General features: G+C 42.5%; 1 pseudogene; it reads left to right on the top strand.

The window, feature by feature from the left end:
- Positions 1-3,050: 3,050 nt before the first annotated feature.
- On the top strand, positions 3,051-9,811 carry LOC127234723 (liver carboxylesterase-like; annotated as a pseudogene).
- Positions 9,812-17,441: the final 7,630 nt, after the last annotated feature.

Below are 17,441 nucleotides of genomic sequence, written 5' to 3'. Positions count from 1 at the left end.
AAAGGCATGGAATGTACCTGTCCTCTTCTGTCTTACCCTGATCTGTGTCATCCACAGAAGATCCAAGTGAATGGGACTTACAGATTATGTGTTGTATTATTTAGAAGGGATGTATTAGCTGCGTGTTTTATGACACACCTGTAAACCTGAAAAGCTGAGATAGCAGGCCAGTATGTATTACATGCAACATACTGCCTTAAAACAAAAACAAAGGGCAGAAAGGGAAGAAATATGTTCACCTAATTTGATTTTCACCAATGACTCCTGTTCTAGAGTGTGGCTTTTTAGCTTCCAGCCAGAAGGACATTTTGCTCACTTACACAAGGTTTCATGGAGAGTTTTTTTTTTAAGATAAAGCATTGTGGGGGTAGTCAGGATCTAAATAAGACCACTTCCATAGGTTTTGTCTGTTGTAATAACTGTCAGTCATTACAGGCAGTTGCTCTTAGTGAGCTACATGGACAAACATGCTGTGTGCTAGGCCATTGTGTGTATGCAGCAAGTCACAGGGACAGGGTGAGCACATAGACTCAGAAAGATGTTGGAAAGTCACTGTTTGGTGGCTCTGAGTGGCTGCTGCCCTGGCCTCATCCACAAAGATGGCACCAAAGATGTTGATGGATGTGGGTTGGATGGAAGACGGCTTCAACAGTAGATTCACTGGTCCCATTTGGGGCTTTTAACTTTTCTTGTCTACCAAACTCTGCAATGTCAGAATGTGGTGCTGTGGGTGGGGAGATGCTAGGTAGGGGGAGCTGGTAGAGATGACACACAGAGCAGAAGGAGGGTCTCACAGGACACTTTTCTTCACTCTCAGGCAGAGAGAAATCAGGACAGCTTAAGACTGCACAGCATCCAAAGCAGGCATTTTCTGAGGTAAAGAAGAGATAACAAATCTCTGGTGTCCAAACACTTACCTCCACCCACAGTTACAGCATGTAGGTTTCTTAGGTCCTTGGGTGACTTTGTGTTATCTCCTCATTTCCTGGTCCCCACCATAGCACTTTGTGTGCAGGTCACAGCTCTGCTTTCCTCAGCAGCCCTCATGTCAGTGCTGGCACAGATGATGCTGTGTCATTTTCTCCTCTCTCTCTCTGTCTCTGTCTCTCTCTGTTTATCTCTCTATCCATCTCCTCTCTCTCTCTCTCTCTCTCTCTCTCTCTCTCTCTTTCTCTGTGTGTGTGTGTGTGTGTGTGTTTGAGTCTGTTGAAGTTTCTCACCACCCCCTGAACCTGTAGACACTTGAGTTTCATATTTCATGCTCAGGGCATCTGTGAATATGTTGGACTGTGGGATGTGTCCTGCAAGTGGGATGGGAGCATCATAATGTCCAGAAATGTCTAGGAGAAAAGCATCCTATCTTTGCCTCCCTGAGTACCTTTCCATTTAAAGGAGGCTAGTTCTATCTTGCACTGATCCCCAAGAACTCTTGGGTTCATTGTGACACAATCATTCTCCTTCATCTTCCACATTATTTATTCATATTCTGACTTATTGTTGTTCCTAAATTTTTCTAGGCCATCTATTAAAAATTCTCTCATCTCAGGTAGATCTCTGTGAGTTTGAAGCCAGCCTGATCTACAGAGTGAGTTTTAGGACAGGCTCCAAAGCGACATAGAGAAGCCCTGTCTCAACCCCCCCCCCAATTCTCTCATCTTTAATCCATTATACAAAGGTGACAAATGGTATTCAATCTGCCTCTGTGTTCCCATAAAGTATTCTATCTCTGTTGTTAAAAAGCTCTATTCCTCCCTCTCCAAATCTTGATACCCCCAAACTACTGAATACAAAACAAAACAAAACAAAACAAAAGAAAAAAACCAAACCTTTGCCAACCTAGGACACTAGCTTTTACAGTTTCACTCATTATCTTGAAGGTCAACCATAGGACATCACCAAAATGATGATTCTTTTAATGCCAATCTTCAACACAGGAAGCAGAGAGCGTTGAGATGAATTTCTGCTGGGCTCAGGAGCTGGGCAGAGAGAAAAAACCTTCCTTTGAGTGCAGGAGGGGTAAGACCTTGGATTTCCACCAGGGCAGTGGTTCTCAATCTGTTGGTCATGCTTGGGGATCAAATGACCCTTTCACAGGGGTCATACATCAGAAACCCTGCATATTAGATATTTACACCATAATTCATAACAGTAACAAAATTACTGTTATGAAGTAGCCACAAAATAATTTTATGTTTTAGGGTCAGCACAACATGATGAACTGCTGCACGAGGGTCTGAAGGCAGTATTGAAGTGCTGCACACAGACACAGAGGCAGACGTGGCAGAATTTGTGTCTTTCAGTGAAATTGCCATGACCTAACATGCCGTAAAACTGCAGATACTAAGATCAACAGCAACATATGTGACAAGTGACACTGAGAGTAGACTCACTACTCTATGAGTCTTGACAGCACATGGGAGTCTTTTTCTTTCTGGTTCTTCAAGACAGGATCTCTGTGTATCTTTGAGGCCTGTTGTGGAACTCCCTCTGTAAACCAGGTTGGTCTTGAACTCACAGAGATCTGCCTGCCTCTGCCTCTCAAGTGCTGGGATTAAAGGCTAAACTGCCATCACCTGGCCAGAGGAGTGTTGAGGATTACTTAGTTCATACATAGAGCTCCTGCCCATTCATTTCTTAAATGTGTATCTACTCACAGAAGCCCCTTGTCCCTTCCTGTTACAGCTTTCTGCACCCCAGTCTTCACTTCCACACCCACATTGTGTTGGTGAATAAAGGACCAGGGATCATGGTGACTCCATGTTCAACACCAGGGATCCTGCTATTCCAGAAGGACTTCTTGTGCTATGTAGTGTCTATCCACAGGGCCAGAGAAGGAGCAGAAACTGCAGAGTGGTTTTGCCCGTCTGTTGGCTATTGGTTCCCTATGGCTTCTGACTTATCAGTTCTCCTGCATTAAGAATTTTGTCCAGCTCAAATTTCCACACCTATACCCCGAAAGGTACAAATTGCTGCCTGGGCAAGACCTACCTGTTCTGTTATTGTAAAACTTTCATATTGTATCAGCGCAGACTTAGGCTTGGGATTCAACCATGTTACTGGATGGACTTTGTGACTGGCTGTGTGCTGTGTCCTGTGGGCTCCTGCTTCTCCTCCTCCATGTGCATGGTGAGACTAAGTGAGCAGAAGAGACCAGGGTCAGAGCTGCCCTGTTATCTTGTCAGAGGCTGAGCTAGTGGGAGGGAAGGCACAAGGGATGGAGATACAGATGGATATGACAGATAAAAGCGTGGATGTGTGCACCCCCTAACACCCTCACCTAAGCCCACAGGATAGCCCTGTAGCACATGGAGAGTCAGATATGTGTGAGATTAGTATTACCAATGAGTCAGCACTAACAGAAGAGCAGCAGGGACATGTCCCTCCTCTGTGTGTGGTTGTGCCTGGAGCTCCTACTGACCGTGGACAATGGCAATAATTCCTTCATAATGCCAAGCAGCTCACAGGCTGTCACCTTGATGACTGGAGAAGTGTCCTATAAATTTATAGAGGACCAACAGTCAAGGTTTCCACTATTAGGTAATCCAGAAGGCCTCATCATCACACACCATAGCTGAACTGAGAGAACCCAGGTTACCTTCCCCATGTACCATGGTAATGATGAGGTAGGAATTCCTAAGTGTGGTGACAACTGATGGCATCTCTCCACCTACAGGACAGGACTCAGCCAACCCCATCAGGAACACACACACAGGCCAAGTGAGGGGAAGCCTTGTCCATGTGAAAGACAGTGATGTTGGTGTCCGCACCTTCCTGGGAATTCCCTTTGCCAAGCCACCTGTAGGATCACTGTGCTTTGCACCTCCTGAGCCCCCTGAGCCATGGAGTGGTGTGAGAGATGGGCTCTCTTATCCAGCCATGTAAGGTTTGGTACCTAGAGGACCTCAGGCCTGAGCTCTGGACCATACTGCAGGACTTTCTCCATCTCAGCTCTATAGCGGCTTCCTGTCTGTGCTAGGGGCAGTCTCTAGTGCATGTTTTTTTCTGATGGGTGTGCTATTTCCTTTAAATAACTGTGCCAGGTCCTGACTGAGAGCTGTACTGCAGTGAAGAGCAGAGACTAAGGCCATTCTTCAGTCACTGTGACCATCCATTGTCCAGGTGCCATTGACTAAGAAACAAGTACACATGCTTTCCACTGGGGACTATGTGGAAGAAGGAGGTACCTTGAGAGTCTGGGGTGATATGAAGAATATGTCACTGCACTATTCATTCTTGTAGTTCCCATGTGAGCACACAATCCCAATACTCATTTGTCTTCATTTGTTTTCTGTTCCTATGCTAGAGTACCCTGACAAAAGCAATGTAGTGAAGAAATAGTTGTACCATAGCTCATAATTCCTGGTTATAATCAACCGTAGGTGGGAACCACAGGGGCAGAAGTCTAAGGAGCTGATCACATCACATGCATAACCAGGAACAGAACCTATGGGTCATATGTGTGCCAGCTAATGCTCACATAGTCTCTCCATTCTCACATAATTCAGGCTCTCCCTAGGGGGATGGTGCATCCTACTTTAAGCAGGTATTCCTAAGCAATGAATATAATCAAGATAATTTTCCACAGGCAAGCCCAGAGGCCAACAAGATCTAAACCAGTGGTTCTTAACATGTGGATTCCTATATCCTGCATATCATATATCTACATTACTATTCATAACAGTAGCAAAAGTACACTTATGAAATAGCAACAAGATAATTTTATGGTGGGGCTCACAACATGACAAACTGTATTAAAGTGTCACAGCATTAGTAAGGTTGAGAATCATTGATCTAGAAAACACTTCATTAAGACTTTTTACCAGGTGATTCCACATTGTGTCAGTCAAAAATCAGAACTAACCACCACACCAGGAGTTAAATGGTACAGAAGTGATGAATGTCAGTACAGGAAGACAATCATTTTCATAGAAGATGCCAGTGGTCTCTGTATACTAGCCTGATTCGGGGTATTACTATCTAGCCAGAGGCCTCCCTAAAAGTATTGCCCAATTCCCATTTCTACAGAGCTGTTGGCCTCTACATTGGTAGAAAAGGAATGTAGAGAGGGGTCAGATGTTGGCAAGGCATCATGGAAAGTAGTTATTGAAGGTGGCTGAAAGAAAAAATCAGACTAAAATTTAGGAATTTTTCTATCGACTTGAACCTGGCAGACCCACTCTGGCATATTGACATCACCAAAATTTCTAGCTGCAGGTTATCTGTTGTGCCAATGGGATCTGATTGTTCTTCTGGCTAGCAATCAGGAAAGACACTCATGGAGATACTCCTATTTGCTCCACTTTAATGGATCAGAGAGTGATGATAACATTACATTAGACCTAGAGCCATTAATTCATGCTGAGAACTCCTGATGAGGAAGTTGGAATGGAAATATGCTTATAGGCCTAGAGTTCCCATCTGTGGACCATTTCCTGAAATCCTGCGATCTGTATATATGTTGACCTGAATAGAAGCAAAGCAGTTGATAATTTATTAGGCAGTCCTGTTAATCTTTGGCTAGTTGTGAGCCTCCTGGCATCTGTGTTGATATCTCTAGGTGATGGTGTGGATACATGGTGGTGGACTGGTTATAGGGATGGCTTCCATGACTGATGGATCCATACTGGAAGCTATTGAAGATATAGTAATGGTTGCTATCCAGTATCGTTTGGGTATCCTTGGCTTCTTCAGGTGAGTCTAGGGCTGGGGTATGTAATGGGGTCTGAGTAGAACATGGACAGACCTATGATTCATGTCCCTTTCACTTCACAGCAATGGAGATGAGCATGCCAAAGGAAACTGGGAGTACCTGGACCAAGTGTCTGCCTTACACTGGGTCCAGCAGAATATTGCCTCCTTTGGATGCAACCCTGGCTGGATCACTATTTTTGGTGCATCATCAGGAGGCACAAGTATGTCTTCACTTATTGTGTCCCCAATGTCCAAAGGACTCTTCCACAGAGCGATTATGCAGAGTGGAGTGGCCCTGCTGCCTGACCTTATCTCTGAGAATTCCGAGGTGGTCTACACAGTGAGTGTCTTCAATAGCACCAGCCCCTACTTTTCTAACCCAACCCTTGTCTCTGCTACTCTGTTACTCTGTTAAGTAGGGAAAACAAGGTTCATGGAAAAATCTTCTTTCCATTATTTCTGAGGCATAAAATTTAAAGTCCACCCACTTTGCTTTAAGTCTGTTAAGTATGCTATATGAAAGCTAAGCTGTGCCCAGTAGCTTCCATTATTGCTTCTTATTGCTGTGATAAAGGCACATGACCAAAAGCTACTTAGGTAGGAAAAAAAGGTTAATTTCAGCTTACAATTTATAGTCCATCTTGAGGGGAAGGTAGAGAAAGAACTCTGGTGGGTACCTAGAGGGCAGAACTGAAGCAGAGACCAGGGAGGAGGAACACTGCTTACTAGCTTGATACCTACGGTTTCTTCAGTTTGCTTTCCTGTACACCCCAGGCCACCTGTCTACCCATAGTATGATGGGGTCTTCTTCATCAATAATTTACCAGGAAAAGACCCAGAATTGTCTATTTGCCAATCTGATAAGGCATTTTCTTAGTTGAAGTTCTTTTTCCCAGATGACCATGGCTTTTGTCATGTTGAAAAAAAAATATCTAACTGGGATGTGTGGATTGATGAAAAAGGTCATCTGGTAAAAACATTTTGTGCAAGTAGGAGGTCCCAAGTTCAAATCCCCAGAGCCCACATAGGGCTATTTGTGGTAATATGTGTCAGCAAACCAATTGTTCCTATGCAGAGAAGGGACACAGAAGAATTAATGGAAGGTCATAGTTCAGCTAAGCTAGTGTAGACAAATGCAAAGGGTGGATAAGATGACAAGTGACACCTGAGGGTGTTCTCTGACCTTCACATGCAAAATATGATACACCATACTTATTGTTACACATGAATACCACCCATAAAAAAAGAAACCAAATATGCAGGTAGTACAATCCCTCTCCCAGCTGTCCCTTCTGAGTCACAGAAAATGTGAACAATTCCACTGAAGTCCTTTCATACACAACAAACAGTAGGATGTGGTATTTAGGGGCAATGACATCTACTTGGAACAAGAACACTCTGCTCCCTGTTGAGAGGGATGAGCCAACCATTACCTTTCCCATTTACAAATGGTGGCCAACCTGTCAGGATGTAAGGCCAAGGACACAGAAGTCCTGGTACACTGCCTATGAAATAAGAGTAAAGCAGAGATTCTGGCTATCAACTAGGTTTGAAGAACAGTATGACTTGGCAGACCTGATCAACAGGATGTAGGATTGCCAGTACTTATTACTGGAACCAGTTAACTGGTCTATATGGTTTGGTGTTCTTTTAGTACTATGTGCAAAATGAAAGATAAGCTAATTTTGATGTTCAGTTTCTTCTGGAATGAACATTATATTCTGAAATAATAAATGAGGAAATAGTGTGTGTGTGTTCAGTGGGCATCAGAATATTTATGTGATTCATCTTCAGCACTGACCCTTAATACCACATAGGTCTTCACTATGTTCCCTCCTATGGTGGATGGGATGTTACTACCTAGGCATCCTTGGGAGCTGTTGGCCTCTGTGGATTTTTACCCTGTCCCCAGCATCATTGGTATCAACAGTAATGAGTTTGGCTGGGGAGTCCCCTTGGTGAGACCTTGTTCTAAGCCCCTGGGAACTTTGGCTGAAATGGTGGGTAGTTGGAACTCAGATTCTCTAATCTAGGTCCAACCCATCCTATACTTAGGACTCTCCTTTATCTGCCAGTTCATGGGCCTTGATCATGCCATAAGTAACATAACTAGAGAGACCCTGCCAGATGTTCTGAAGAGCACAGCAGCACAGATGGTGAGAGACCTTGGCTCCTGTCCTGATAGAAAGGGTTCCCATATATTATTCTCAGATGTCATGCCCAGAAATAAAGGCTAGTGTCTCTGTGTGTGTCTGTGTGGGCTCTCTCAAAGCCTGTACCTTTCCACCTCTAGCCTATCTCATCTCTGGCCACAGAAGCTGCTTCCTACAAATCCAAGAGCCTGCCCAACATCCACCACTCTTCATGATTCCTCCTGGTGTAGCTGCTGCCTCCTGAATGTAGTGACCTGCTAATGGAAGAGTACATGGGAGACACTGAGGATACCTAGACCCTCCAAATGCAGTTCAGAAACATGATGGGGGTCTTCATGTTTGTGATCCCTACACTCCAAGTAGCACATTTTCAGCTTGATTGCATTTGTAATAAGACCTAGTACACTGGGGAGATCAGAACTGTGGGTTCTAGATGAGCTCTGTAGTGTCCAGGTCTGACCCATATCATCATGAAGTCTCTGATACCAGGCAGTTGAAGATACCTCAGTAAATCCTTATTTACAGAGCAAATGAATTGCTATCTTACACAGGTTAGAGGAAGAAACATGTTAGCTACACTTGGTGTCTTGCCAAAATTGCTCATCTGAGAATGCCAGGGTCACTGTTTAACAAAAGATTTCCCACAGCCAATGATCCAGCCTGGAGCTCACCACTCAACTGCAATTCCAGATAATTTAGAGCAAGGATTCTTGTCACCAAAGGTTAGGCAGAAAAGCTCCATGTGAGAAATCATTGTCAACATGTGTTGTCATTCCCAGGTTTCATGCTCCCCTCTACTTCTATGAGTTCCAGCACCAGCCAAGCTACATTAAGCATGTCAGGCAATCTCATGTGAGGGCCCACCTTGGTGATCACTTTCCCTTTGTTTTTGGCTCCAACCTCTGGGGCATGAAACATGACCTGCCTTGTTTTTTGTGAGCTCAATGGAGTCCTTGATGAATTCCTAAGGGATTACTGAGCTCTCAGTGCAGTTGAGGAGCCTGAGGCTCTGGGAGAGAACAGATCAGGATAAAATAAAAACAATCAAACAAACCAGCAAAAACTCTACCAGGGTTAGAATATGAACCTTTCTCAGTCTAGATTTTGCTAAAAAGAATGAGAGCACACTGGGGTAGGAGATTTCAAGTAGAGTCTTGGATGGATGCTGGGTTCTGAGTGCTGAGGGAAGAGAGTATAAACCAGGCCTAGGATCCAGGTTCCGCTATGATTGCTATAGTAGAGCATGAGTTGCACCTGCAAGAAGTGGCTAGGACTTTGGCCCTTGTCTCCTTCTGTCTGCAGTTGACTTTACTGAGGAGGAGAAGCTGCTGAACAAAAGGATGATAAAGTGCTGGGCCAACTTTGCAAGACATGGTGAGAACATGCCTCTTCCTCAATCTCCTATGGTTTTGTTTCCATACAGGGCTCTCATGTGGGTGTGCCCCAATAGCATGTATGGGTCCTTAATTATACCATAGTCTTCTCTAACCCAGAGCACACCTTTGAGCGTTACATTACTGCTCATCCCATAGAGATCTGGTGAATAAGTCACAGTACTATGGTACTGCTTTTTAGATTTTACCTCTGAGAGGGGGATGCAAAACCAGTTTCTCTTGCTTCATATTGACCAGGCATTAGTGAATGACACTTGTATGCTATATCAGTAGACCAGTCCTGTATTCTCAGGATCTTGGCCTACTCATCCATTGCTCTGACCCAAATCAAAGGATCAGGTCTTGGATAAGACCCATCTCACCCTTTCCTGTTGGTGACCTATCCACAGGAACCCCAACAGCAAGAGTCTACCCTACTGGCCTGAGTTGGTCCATGATGAGCAGTATCTGAAGCTGGACATCCAGCCTGCTGTGGGCCAAGCCCTGAAGGCCAGAAAGCTGTTGTTTGGATAGACTCTGCCACAGAGTATCAAGGAACTAAAGGGGGCTCAGGGCAAGCACACAGAGCTATAGTGCCCTGTGTCAGGAAAGGTTGTGGGGTTGAGGCCAGATGGGGTCATCCGAGATTACAAAGTACATTTTTTAATCTTTATTTGTTCCAACACTCTCATAAACATTTCTAACCTCAGGAGTTGCCCCCTCCGTCATGTATGACAAACTCTTTCTCTGTTACTCCTTATCCTTCTGGACACATTTTATTAAAAATAAATACTCTCATAACCTAATGGATATGTGAGCCCCAAATTTCCCCCATCTGAATACTTCACTGAAATTAGGCTTTTCCTCCTTCCTCCTATCCCTCCCTCCCTCCTTCTCTCCTTCCCTCCTTCCCTTCCTGCCTCCCTGCCTCCCTCCCATTATCTTCTCCCCATTCTCTCTCTCCTCTTTTTTTAAGTCTCAGACCTTCTTCAAATGAAGCTTCAGGCACTGTTGACTACAGGAAATCTCATGTCCTCTCTCAGCAAGCTCAGGTTTTCTCATATATCTAAGGTGCCAGTAGAAAACCTGATTTCTCCAAGCCATATTGCCTTCATAAGTTAACGATGCTATTTCCAATAGATAATAAATTACAAACTGAACTCCTAGTGTCTTTGGTCTCAGATGTTTGCAGGCTGAGACAGGAGGATTATATAAGCCCAGGGCAAGATAACAAGAACCACATCTCAGAAGCAAAACAAAGCCATAGCCTCAGTAATTTACAAACAGTAACAAGTTGCAGTTTTGTAAATTAAGAAATCCTTGCTCAAGATGCACATAGATCTGCTGTATGGTGAGAAATAGGTTTTTGTCTAGAGGTCTCAAGGATTACATCTTGTGCTCTCTGCTGGTAGTATGTGTAAACAATGGCATCCAAGAACAACATTAGGTCTCTACTGACTTGACCAATTTTCAGGGAAGATTTTCCTGTTAGTGAGACTGACCTTGCCAGATCTTGAATAGCATTAGTTATTCGAATATTCCCCGTTGAAGACACAATCTTTGGCATAGAGAGCTATCCCTCACCACATAGCACACATGCTAGTATGTGCTTCATGGTCTCCAAAACCGTAAATACACTTTTATTTTTTATAATCCACACATGTTGGCAACGGGGAATATTCGAATAACTAATTCTGTTCAAGATCTGGATACATTGTGTTCATATGTGAAGTTACCAAAGAATAAATAAAACCTCAAGGTTCTGAGAAACAGCTCAGTGGTAGAGTACTAATCTAGCTTGTGCAAGAACCTAGATCCAATTCTCTGTCCTAGCTTATTTTATTTTATTTTATTTTTTTTTTTTTGATTTCTTGGTCACCTGTGATAACTTCTAAAGACCCAACAGTTACTAACATCCCATAGGAGACTAGGTTTCAACATAGGCACATGATACATAAACTTACAGAACAAAGCACCTAGAGGTCCCCATATCAGCCACTAAGGTTGTGAATGCTGGAAAATGTTGCTATCTGTTGTTTGCAAATCAAATGTCACCTATAATCTATATTTAACATAACCTATCAATATAATCTATTTCTGTTCCAAGGTGTCAAGTGGTTTAAGTTTTATGAGAGATAGGTCTGGGTATCTATAAGCTTTATGAGCCTGAAGTGTGTGTGTGTGTGTGTGTGTGTGTGTGTGTGTGTGTGTGTGTGTGTGTCCAGAAGAGTAGGGCTGGTTCCTTTGTGTTTACTGAGGTTTGTTCTTAACACCAAAGGTTGTACTGACTCTGTTAGGCCCCTACTTGCAAAATCACAGCACATCCCTGAAGATGTTTGACTGTAGGGCATGTCACACTAGTAGGATGAGGATGTTAGAAGGTTCAGACATGTCAAGTAGAAGAAATTCCTGTCCCAGGTCTTCCAGAGAACCTGTCTTTGGATGAATTGGTCATCCTGGTTCTGTTTTTCAATTCACTGGTCCCCTGTGACACAACATTCTCAGTGATAAACCATATGCATGACTTTCATTCTTAACTAATTTTTGTCACTGTATTTTTTTTTTTTTTGGCCTGACTAATAAATGTCATGGCTTGTACTTTATATCATTTTCTGAAGGTGCAAAATTGTGTTCACAATGTATTCCTCTGTGAAGAATTTTCTGTGTATTAGGCAATGAATCCTTCATCCTAGACACTGAGATACCCTCGGATTCCTACTTCTGACCAACTTGACTCCCTCTCTCTCTGCCCCATACACACAGATTTTAGTCTTTTTCATTCTACAAGTTCTCTATGATCTTCACCATCACCAACAAAAGACCTCTGAATGATGGTGCAGAGGGTGACAGAGCACATGGGGACCTTTCCTCAAGTCATGCTTGAGGTTAAGAGGATACACCAGGCTGTTCAGGTAACATAAAAACTACATCCATAGTTTTGAACTTGGAGGACATACTATTACCCTGCAATTCCTTAGGTTGGAGACAGACAGACAGACAGACCCCCCCACACACATACATGGAGAGAGAGAGAGAGAGAGAGAGAGAGAGAGAGAGAGAGAGAGAGAGAGAGAGAGAGAGAGAGCACATCTTTGTTAGGGACTGGGAACACAATATATTCTGGAACACAGAGAATATTGGACAGAGACGCTGAATCTATAAAATTCTTCACTGATTGGAGGAGTCAAGTGAAACCATGCCAATGAGAACACTGCAAACCACTAAAGAGAAGAGCCTGCTCTTCTGGGCTGTGGGTGTACTAGACTTGGGAGCTGGACAAAAGGAACCAAGGTAAACCAGTCCTCAGGTGTCCCTAAAGACTGAGATGTTTACCACCACATCCAAGAATTTATACTGAGCTGTTTCAGAATCTTTATGCTACATTCTGTGTGTATCCTGACAGAGTTACATGGGACTCTGAAACTCCTGTTCATGATCCAATATATCAGCTTCATCATAGGCTCTGAGAGCCCAGAGAGTCCCAGTATTGTAAACAAAAGGGTCTGAAAATATTTATCATGTGGATATGTGTTTCTAAGTTTGATATCAATGGGAGTTTGCCACTAGTGTGGGTACAGAATGGAAGATATATAAATAAGAGATTGGCACTTGAGGAAACCACACAAACGTAAACAGAGAAATATGATTTAAATGATATCATAGAACAAATGGACTTAATAGCTACCTACATAGAATTCCATCCAAACACTACAGAATACACATTCTTTTCAGCAGCTCCTAGGACTTTCTATTAAATAGGTCATATAATAGGATACAAAACACATTTTGACTAATGTAGAAAAATTGAAATAATTTATACTGTTTTATTATAATGGAATAAAACTCCCTACTCACAGCAAAAGAAACTATAGAATACACACAGTCTCATAGAGATCAATCAATACACTTTTGAGTGATAAATGTGTCATTGAAATTAAAGGGGAAATTAAAATTCCAAGATTTAAAAAAAATGAAGAGAAAACAAATGAAAAATAAGACTGTAGTGGCATCTTGTTTTTCCATTGAACTTGAGGTGGTGACCACTCCCTAAGGTCATGGCTTCAGATGTGCAGACCTGACCACTTATAAAATAGAAGGAGCTGCTTCCCTCTCTTGGGTTTTGGTGAGAGGATTGATAAGGCAAAGACTGTATCTTCTGGAACAGGAAGACCATGGCAGTTATTTACTATTATTTGTGTGCTTCCCGAATAATTACCTATTTATCATTTATCATGGGTCTGGTGGATTCATTAAAACCTTGCCTTCAAAAGACAACATAAAAAATACCATGGGAGATATAGCAGTCCATGGGGTGGGCATTTGCAAGCCTGGGTATAAATTTCAAGTATCCATGCCCTTCTCCATCTCTAGTTCCTCCATCTGTGGGATTCTTTGCACACACCTGCTTGGAGATTCAGAATCTCCAGTGCAGCTTTCTGCTTCCTGCTCCCCACTTCCTCCTCCATGCTGGGTCCGTGACAAGGAAGTCACCATGATTTGGGGTAAGGTTTGAGATAAGGCTTACAGATATTCAAAATGACTTCAGGGTCCATGCTGTGCCTTCCAAATGGGAGAAAAATAAAAGATGAGGTGGCTTTTTTTTTCGCCTGATAAGCGCAGGCTCTCCTCACCTCTGCCTGTCCAGTGCAGGTCTCCTCTGATATTACCTTGCACTGCCCCACAGAGCTCCCACTTATACTTTGTTGGGTACAAATTCCTACCTGGTGAGGCCCACACTGCTTCCTGTTGGGAAACACAGTGCATCCCTTAGCAGCAAAACTCAGGCCCAGGAGCTAGCTCAGCGGTTCCTAACCTGTCAGTAGCGACCACTTTGGGGGAACAAACAACCCTTTAACATGACTGGCATATGCAATATCCCACATATATTCATAGTATGATTCATAACAGTAGTAAAATTACAGTTATGAAGTAGCAACACACTAGTTTTATGGTTGAGGGTCACTACAACATGAGGAACTGTCTTAAAAGGTAGCAGCATTAGGAAGAGTGAGAACCACTAAGCCAACTGATCATGCCACTGGATCAACTTCCTGACTTTCCTGAAGACTGTGGTCTGTGGGCTTCTGCTTCTCCTCCTGTGTGTTCAGTGTGAGATTCTGAAAAGGGAAGGTGGGAAGAGAGTCAGAGTTGCCAATCTCTGCAGAGTCAGAGACTGAGAGGGCAGGTGGGAATGGTTCAAGGAGGCATGAGTCAGACGTGGTGGCACATACCCGATAATACAGCATGCCTGTTGAGGCAAAGGAAATAAGCACCTGAAATTCAGAAATCTGGAAAGAATATGTTCATACAACAAAATCTTGAGATGTTCAGGCAATAAAGGGTTGCTAGGGCACAGAGGCTCAGGAGGCCCCATCCCTTCCTCAGCATCTCTAGATGGGTGATGAATACTGAGGAGGAAAGAGACAGTTCCTTCAGTGATATTGCTAGCAGCAAACCACCTATACTCCTGTAAATAAACCTTCACTTAATTAGTACTCTATTTGTATTTGTAATTAGTACTCTAATTGAATTTATTGGATGATCAACCATGATTAAAAAGACAATAAAGTAGAAGAGGGACCAGTTGACAACTGAAAGGAAAAGGGGACAAATGAAAGTAATAAGGGAATGAGAAGGAACAAATACCCCCTTTCACATGTATGAAAATGTCATAATGAAACCCATTATTGTGTGTCATTAGTATGTAATAAGAGGAAACACAGTAAGAACTCCAACACAATCATGTCAACTGTGCAAATTATTTACATTGAGAAAGCATTCCTTTTATAATGTTTTCAAGTCAGGAATGGTGATGCCTCCTGAAGTTCTTTTATTGTATAGGGTTGTTTTGGCTATGCTGGGTCTTTTGTTTTTCCATATAAAGTTGATTATTATCCTTTCAAGGTCAGTGAAGAATTGTGTTGGGATTTTAATGGGGATTGCATTGAATCTGTAGATTGCTTTTGGCAAGATTGCCATTTTTACTATGTTTATCCTACCTATCCAAGAGCATGGGAGATATTTCCATTTTCTGGTATCTTCTTAATTTCTTTCTTCAGAGCCACAAAGTTCTTATTATATAGGTCTTTTACTTGTTTGGTAAGCATTACACCAAGATACTTTATGACGCTTGTGGCTATTGTAAAGGGTGATGTTTCTCTGATTTCTTTCTCTGTCTCTTTGTCGTCTGAAAAAAGAGGACTACTGATGTTTTTTTTTTTTTTTTTTTTTTTTTGTGTGGTTTTTTATCTTGTATCCTGCTAGTTTGCTGAAGGTGTTTATCAGCTGTAGGAGTTCCCTGGTAGAGTTTATTGGGTCACTTATGTAAACTATCATATCATCTGCAAATAGAGACAGTTTGACTTCTTCCTTTCCAATTTGGATCCCCTTGATCTCTTTTTGTTGTCTTATAGCTACCTAAGGAGTACATAGCATCCAGTGCAAACCCAGTCTGAGACAGAGAAGAGTTAGCATACTCATGATGTCAATCATCAACCTCACTCAAATCAGAACTTGCACAGCCTAGGTTTATTCGGATCAATAGATGAAAATGGTGATTCTTACATGTTCTACCCTGGACACTAAGGAGTAGACAAGGATACAACACAGCCTGACTTAGGTGCTAGGAGCGGGGAAAGCAATTCCTCTAAGTGCAGGAGGATGGATGTCTGATATTTCCACTGTAATCCTAAGGCGTTGTGGAGCTCCTCTTAAGTATAGGTGAAGAATTAACTTTTTATATATAAAAAAACATAAAGTCAGGTCTGGGACCTGATTTTATTCCATCACCTTGAATGGCCTCACCTCCTCAAGGCCAACCCTGAGTTTGGTGACCTGCTGACAGAGGAGGCCATGATGTATTGAAGACCCCCTGACTCTCCAACTATAGTTCTAAGAGACAATGGCAGAATTCACATTTCTGACCCTGCCCTGCAAGAAACATATGTCCAGGTGTAAAAAGAGTATCAAGGAGGTTGGGATCCAGTGTGAAATGTTTTATTTTCATTATTTTTTTCTTTTTTATTTAATTTAGAAACAATCTTATTTTACATATCAATCCCAGTTCCCTCTCCCACACCCTCCAATCCGCCTACCAATCCCCCCCATCCAAGAACTACTGTGGGCTAGAACTCAAGCTCCTCCTACCCCAGCCTGTGCTCCCTCCTCCTGTACCCACCCCATGTGAGCACAGTAACAAGAGCAGGTGTAGAGGGATATGCTTTGTTACTTATTTATTCATCTATCTATGTTTAGTTATGTATTCATATATTTATTGATTGATTTTTAGAAAGGGCCTTACTACGTTGGACAGACTGTTCTAAAATTAACTTCACAACCAGCATGGTCTGAAAACCAACCCTTCTGCCTAGCAACCTGAGATTAAAGTGGTATACAGCTCCTCCCTGATCTGGAAACTAATATCCAGTCGTTTCATTTGCTATTTTAAACCAAAAGAGCGTCATCATCTGTGACAATTCCTGCAGTGCCCTCTCTGAACATAAGGGGGTAGAAGAGAAATGAGAACTTTCACCTGGACTTCTGGGCAGAGAAAAGAACCCTTCTGTTGAATATTGCTGAGCTGTGCCTGATATATTCAGGAGCCTGAAGGCATTACTGAACTATTGCTGTAATAGACCTCTGTGAGGTTTGCATTTCTGATGATGTACAGGACAGTTCATTGAGAGATTTTTAGAAGCTGGCCACTGAAAAGAGTTTTTTGTTTGTTTGTTTTGTCAAATGATTTCTATGCAATCAGATTTACATTTTACCATTACATCTTTGTAAGTTGGCAAAAGAATATGTGATATGCAACAACACAGTTCAAATATAAGAATAATTCTTTCAATGGAAAATTTAGATCATGGTCCATTATATTAATCATAATTTTGTCTCTGCTCCCTATAAACCATTGACTGATTTCTGGGGGAATAGTTTGAAAACTCAATAGCATTTAAAATCATCATGGCACTGGCCCCCTATCTTAGTTAAGATATCTATTGCTGTGAAGAGACACCATGATCACAGCAACTCTTCTAAAGGAAAGCATTCAATTTTGGTGGCTCACTTATAGTTCAGAGGTTCAGTCCATTGTCATCATAATGAGGAGCATAGCAGCATGTAGTCATGATGCTGGCTACATCTTGATCAGAAGGCAACAGGAAGTGTACTGGAAAACTGAGTGTGGCTTGCACATACATGAGACCTCAAAGCCTGCCTCCACAGT

Source organism: Phodopus roborovskii, unplaced genomic scaffold (assembly GCF_943737965.1).
Source record: "Phodopus roborovskii unplaced genomic scaffold, PHOROB, whole genome shotgun sequence".
NCBI lineage: Eukaryota > Metazoa > Chordata > Mammalia > Rodentia > Cricetidae > Phodopus > Phodopus roborovskii.
This window is presented reverse-complemented; position numbering and strand designations above follow the sequence as displayed.